This window comes from Suricata suricatta, chromosome X, assembly GCF_006229205.1.
Source record: "Suricata suricatta isolate VVHF042 chromosome X, meerkat_22Aug2017_6uvM2_HiC, whole genome shotgun sequence".
NCBI lineage: Eukaryota > Metazoa > Chordata > Mammalia > Carnivora > Herpestidae > Suricata > Suricata suricatta.
Window position 1 is genome coordinate 96,093,385 of NC_043717.1, and position 6,428 is coordinate 96,099,812.

The 6,428-nt window shown below is 45.7% G+C and overlaps 1 long non-coding RNA gene across 1 annotated transcript; it reads right to left on the reverse strand.

The window, feature by feature from the left end:
• Nucleotides 1-5,882: 5,882 nt before the first annotated feature.
• LOC115284398 lies at nt 5,883-6,425 on the reverse strand. The gene is made up of 2 exons (XR_003905180.1): nt 6,370-6,425; nt 5,883-6,273 (listed from the first exon to the last, which is right to left on the reverse strand). It is a non-coding gene; the product is annotated as an uncharacterized LOC115284398 (long non-coding RNA).
• Nucleotides 6,426-6,428: the final 3 nt, after the last annotated feature.

Below are 6,428 nucleotides of genomic sequence, written 5' to 3' on the forward strand. Positions count from 1 at the left end.
GGCTTCTCCCCACACCAGCCTCAGCGAGCCCGCGCTCACGCGGCCCACGGATAAAGACGTGTCTGCAGAGCGGGCGCTCGCGACTGGCGAGGGAGACACATTGCTGGAATGTCTAAAAGCCAGGTAAATATCAGCTGCCTGAGGCGTTAGCACGGTCCCAGCAAGGTCCTGCCCAGGATGTCCTGTCACCCCTAGGGGCGATCCGGATCCCAGAAAATCAAGGGACGGCCCGGTCGCAGAAAGAAGCAGCATGGACTGACCAGGTCGGGTCGGGGGCGGCCAGTAGGTGAAGCCCCAGTGGGACCGGCACACCCTCGCGGGACGGCCACGCCCTTTGGCCACTTAGGGACTCACCATCTCTTTGCTCGAGGTTCTCTCAGGCTCAGCTGGCAGCTGCGCAGGACGCAGGCACGCACCTGCCCTGCAGACTACATTTCCCGGCAGGCCCACAGATATCCGCCCCGCCATCTGGGTTCCTTAGTCAGCCCACGTGGGAAGGGATGCCACTTCTTGGCCTCCTGCTGGCCTCCAGCCTCTATGGAAGCGTTCCCTTTTCCGGTGTTAAGCGCTTCTGGAGCTTGGGTGGGACATCCCGGTCCCTGATCCTAGGGAAGGCTTCTCTCCCAGCAGCCCTAGAGAAATCGGAGTGGTGGGGACCCCCTTTACCTCTGTTAGGACTGAGTCACTGATTCTCAAATCTCTCTGTGCAGGAAGAATTTCTTGGGAGAACCTGGTAAAAATTCAGATTTCTGGGCCCCTTCCCAATACCCTAACACACCGCATCTCGCATGAGCTCGAGAATTCACACTTTAACAGGCTTTCCTGGGCTTATGACTCTGGTCTTGGACTCAGGTTGCAGTGGCCTTGAGCTACCTTTCTACTTTTTCTCTTGAAGCCCGGAGCAAGTACCTTGCTACCCCGCGTGCTCCTCTCCACTATCCACCGCCCCCAGAGGGCTTCTGGGACTTTGGGTTCGCCCAGTGGATAAACAAGTGGATTTGAAATAACACCAAACCATCGCACAACAAAGAAACGGCAGAGTTCGTACTTTTTATATTCCTACATTTACATCACATACTACACACTTTTATGCTCTACTATTTGTATAAAAGAAACCAGAACAGATTTCGACTGGTTTTATACAAAAGTGAGTTCATCACTGGTGCCGAGACACCGTGGACACAAATGCGTGTCTGTGAGATGTGGACCGACCCCGAGCAAGGGCCATGCCTCCCCGTGGCAGCGGGAGTGGGAGAGTGTGGCAGAGGGCTGCTGGGTAGAGAATCAGTCCCACATTTCTAGAACAATAATAACAAAGCCCTAGAACCCCACATAGGGCAGGGAGGTGGAGGAAGTTTCATAACAACAAAAATTAATAAATTGTTTGATTTTTGTTTTCAGGAAGTCATTTCATCTAAAAGTTTTTACTTGAGCAGTAAAGGACTGTATGGATCTGAACCTCATAACCAGAAATTTGAGTTTTTAGACTCAGCAGCCTTTTTAAAAATAATAGTTTATTGTCAAATTGTTTCCATATAACACCCAGTGCTTCTTCCCACCTACAGGTGCTGCCCTTCATGACCATCACCACTTCTCCCTTCCCCCTCCACCTTTAGCCCTCAGTTCATTCTCAGTATTCAATTGTCTCTCATGATTTGTGTCCCTCTCTCTCCCCAACACTCTTTCCCCCTTCCCCTCCCTATGGTCCTCTGTTAGGTTCTCCTGTTAGACCTATGAGTGCAAACATATGGTATCTGTCTTTCTCTGCCTGACTTATTTCGCTTAGCATGACACCCTCAAGGTCCATCCACTTTGCTACAAATGGCCAACTTAATTCTTTCTCATTGCCATGTAATACTCCATTGTATATATACCACATCTTCTTGATTCATTCATCAGGTGATGGAAATTTAGGCCCTTTCCATGATTTGGCTGTTGTAGAAAGTGCCGCTATGAACATTGGGGTCCATGTGCCCCTATGCATCAGCACTTCTGTATCCCTTGGGTAAATCCCTAGCAGTGCTATTGCTGGGTCATAAGGGATTTCTATTGATAGTTTTTTGAGGAACCTCCACACTGTTTTCCAGAGCAGTAGACTCAGCAGCCTTTTAAGAAGAGGTTAGAAGGATTACTGCTGAATCATTATATCAACACACAGAATTTGAGAATGCACAAAATCACCACGACTGGTTTAAGAGTTATTTTTTATCTAAACTCATGAGAGTTGAAATAACTAAGTCTGGATATCTATTACAGGAAAACCTACCAGCAAATTTCTTAGCATTAGAAGAATTCCTAACTCTGAATGTTAGGAGCCCAAGAATAGCAAGAACATGGGGTGGCTGGGTGGCTCAGTCCGTTAACCATCTTATTCTTCTTGATCTCAGCTCAGGTCTTGATCTCAGGGCTCTGAGTTCAGGCCCCATGTTGGGCTTGAAGCCTACAATAAAAAATTAGCAAGAACAGTTGAAAGGAGAAAAATGCATATATTTTTAAACATTTTTATTTTGTTATTTTTATCTCATCTTATCTGTCTTATTTTATTTTATTCTATTATTTTATTGGAGAGAGAGCTGCTCGTCATGGAACCTGACATGAGGCTCAGTCCTGCGACCTTGGGATCATGACCCCAGCTGAAATCCAGAGTTGGACGCTCAACAGACTGAGCCACTCAGGTGCCCTGAAACATTTTTTTAGCTTTCAGTCTCACTTGTAGGCACATTAAATGAAAATTGACTTCCATTCTTGAAGGAACATCTAATTTGTTTCTGATAATATTATTTCTTACTAAGAGTGGATTATAGACATTTCTTCCACAGGAGAAAAGGCCTAAGGTTACCCCTTGCCTGCCAGTGATCCAAAGCTCATGTGCAGAGAGTACAGCATAGGTAAATTCAACAGTATCACAAAATGGTTGCTGATGAAAAATACTCCCACTACACCAAAAAGAAACCTGATAAATCTTCCAGTAATGGTCAATATCCTCAATTTCTTCCTCAGCCTGGTAAAGAGCATCTGTGAAAACTTACTGCTAGTATACTTAATGTTGAAAGACCAAATATCCCTATGATCAGAAACAAGGCAAGGATATTTTACAGATGCCACTACTATGGACTTTTATATGAATGGAAAAAAATTTTAAATATGGCTTTGTTTTGTCTTATTTCACTTAGCACAATATTTTCAAGGTTCATCTATGTTGTAGGTATCATTATGTCATTCCTTTGGATGGCCAAAGAATATTCCATAGATGGATACATAATTTGTTTATCTAGTAATCATTTGTTAGATATGCGGGTTGTTTCTTTTTTGGCTATTATGAATAAAGGTAAAATTCACATATGTCTGCAAGTGTTTGTGTAGCCATAGGCTTTCGTTTCTTTTGGGTATATGCTAGAAGTGGAATTACTGGGTCTTTGGTAATTTTATGTTTACTTGTTTGAGGAGCTGCTGTACTATTTTGCAAAGGGTCTGCACAATTTTACATTCCTGTAATGTATGAGGAATCCAGTTTCTCAATGCCTCTCCAGTGCATGTTAATTTCTATTTTGTTTTGGGATTGGTTTTTTTTTTTTTTTGGTTGGTTGGTTGGTTTGTTTTTGGCTAGCCCAGTGATTGTGAAGTGTACCTACCTGGGGTTTTTATTTACATTTCCCTAGTAACATTGAGCATCTTGGGATGTGCTTGTTGGCCATTTGTATATCGCTTTGGAGAAATTTCTATACAAGTCCTTTGCCATTTTTTAAATTGGGGTTTTGACTTTTTTTATTTGGTTGTAAGTGTTCATTATATATGGTAGATATTAGAATAATCAACTGAGTTTTGTCAACGAAAATAAGATAATTCAATGACGAGAGGAGAATCTTTTAAACAAATGGTCCTGGCAAACTGCGTAGGGACATGCAGAAGGCTAAAATTGGACTCTTACCTCACATGATATATCAACATTAACTCAGAATGAATCAAAGACCTAAATGGGGGGCGCCTGGGTGGCTCAGTCGATTAAGCGGCCGACTTCGGCTCAGGTTATGATCTCATGGTTCATGGGTTTGAGCCCTGCGTCAGGCTCTGTGCTGACACCTCAGAGCCTGGAGCCTGCCTCTGATTCTGTGTTTCCCTCTCTCTCTGCCCCTCCCCCACTCATGCTCTGTTTCTGTCTCAATAATAAACATAAAAATTTTTCTCAATTTGGAGCTAATATTTTTTTAAAGAGACCTACATGTAAGTCTTAATACTATAAAACTCGTAGAAAAAAATGTAGAGGTGAACTTCCATGACCTTGGATTTGGTCCTGTTTTCTTAGATATGATTCCAAAAGCACAACTAACAAAAGGAAAAAATAGATAAATTGTGCTTTATAAATTTTTTAAAGTTTTTCATCAATTGCCACTATTATAAGAAGGAAATCACAACTCACAGAATAGAAGAAAAATTCTTCAAATCCTGCATATGACAAGGTGTAGTACCCAGATGATAAAGATTTCTTACATCTTAACAAAAAGACAAACAATCCAGTATTTGTAAGTCAGAGGACTTGAGTAGACATTATTCCAAAGAGTATATGTAAATGGCCAACACCCTCATGAAAAGATGCTCAACATCATTAGTCACCAGGAAAATGCAAATCAAAACCACAATGAGATACCTCAGACCTTGGAGTTGACCAAGAATCCCCATTTGATTAGGGAGGTAACCCCGGTTAATTGCTAGGTTCTGTCGCTCAGGTGATGTCTGTGAGGTTCGCCCCATTTGGCATGGCCCTCTAGGTCCCAAGCCATAAGGACCCTTGTGCCTCCTTTTACTGTGGGCTGCTCAGCTCAGGGTGTGCAAAGCCGCCCTGCCTGGGACAGCAGAGGCAGAGCCAGAACTCCAATGTTGAGGGGACAGGCACGGGGAGGAGGTGACAGGAGGCAGAGGGCTCGAGAGTGGTCCCCTGTAATCCAAGGTTGGAGGGGCGTGGAGGAGGGGTAGCCCTGACGTGTGGCAGGTGGAGGGTGCTGAGGGACCACTGCTCGCCAAAATCGGGGCTGGAGTCAAGCAAATGCACCCACTATCCAGGACAGTTGTGCCTGTGGCTGTGCTGCTCTCTCAGCTCTGTCCTCTCTCGCTGTCCCCTGGTTTGTCCCTGGGCTGGCCATGTCCTCAGGGTGTCTAAGCCCCACCCTTGGCCTCAGCTTGCTTCTTGATAACAGAAGTCTGCACTCTCGTTCCTACTTCGGTGCAGGACCATCGCCGCCCATGCACCTGCTCCCCGGGGGACCTTCCAGGGATCCGGTGCCCCAGAACTGCCAACATGTACTGGGGCTTTCAGTCCAGTACATTTTTCTGCTTCCAAACACCGCCGCCTGACACGTTTCCACATTCAGCTGGATAAGGACCTGGCTGGCCCAGACTTTGGGGAAAGTAAGAGCCATTACTTTCAGGAGATGAGAATTTCCCATGTTAATATGCCCTGTGCTCTGACTTTCTAAAACCAATGAAGAAATAGAATAGAACCAAGTAAGACACACGCTGCAGTGTCTGAATGATGCATCAGAATGGCATCAGAATAAAAAACCCAAGACGAGAGTATCCAATACTTCCCACCCTGCTGACGGCCTGGTCTTAACAAACGTGTCTCACTAGGCTCACATGAGGTTTTCCAGGGGAGCACAGGTGGTGTCTCAAACCGTACTCGGAGACTGGTCTCCATTTTCAGAAGGACCTGCTTCTATGTCGCTGTTCCCTTCTGTGTCAGGTGAAAGATGGCAGAGAAGCACCACGCAATGTGATCCCAGCACCTCCTGGCAGGTGGGAGCCCCTGCTTCCGTGTTACCATGGATGGACCCCCTGCTTGGTGCGCCAACTCTAAGAACGCTTCTGAGCAATAGAAACACATGAAATTGAAAGGAGAGAAAATGCAGCTTTTATTTCTATAGCTGACACAAGAGAGGTGTTTGTTATTTTAAATCTAAATTTCTTTTGCATTTTCAACATGTGTGGGTGGTGTGATCAGGGAAGACCCCAGCATTGCTGGAAAGGATCAAGCCCACCACAGCGTGGCTCAGTACAGCAGCCACCCATTTCGACAGGCTCCCATCACCTCTGGGCCTCCCCAGTTGCCTATTCAGTAAGAAGTAAACGATGTTTTGGGAAGGCCGGCTGCGCTTTGAGCGTCCACTTGTCTTCTCCCCATTGCTCGCTGTGGATGTGCTGTGTGTGACTTCAGATTTTTCTTTCCCCATCACTTGCTGACGCCACCGACGGCCTCACGAAGGAGCACGACTGAGAAGCCTGAAGAAGATGATGGAACCCGGTTGACCCAGTGGACCTAGGCCTCTCTCCCCACTCCACCCACCACCTCCCCACTTGTCTCCAGGGCAGTCCTACGAGATCACTTTTTCTGTCTGGTTCCCTCGAAGAGTCAAGAACAGTTAAAGAGAAACCAC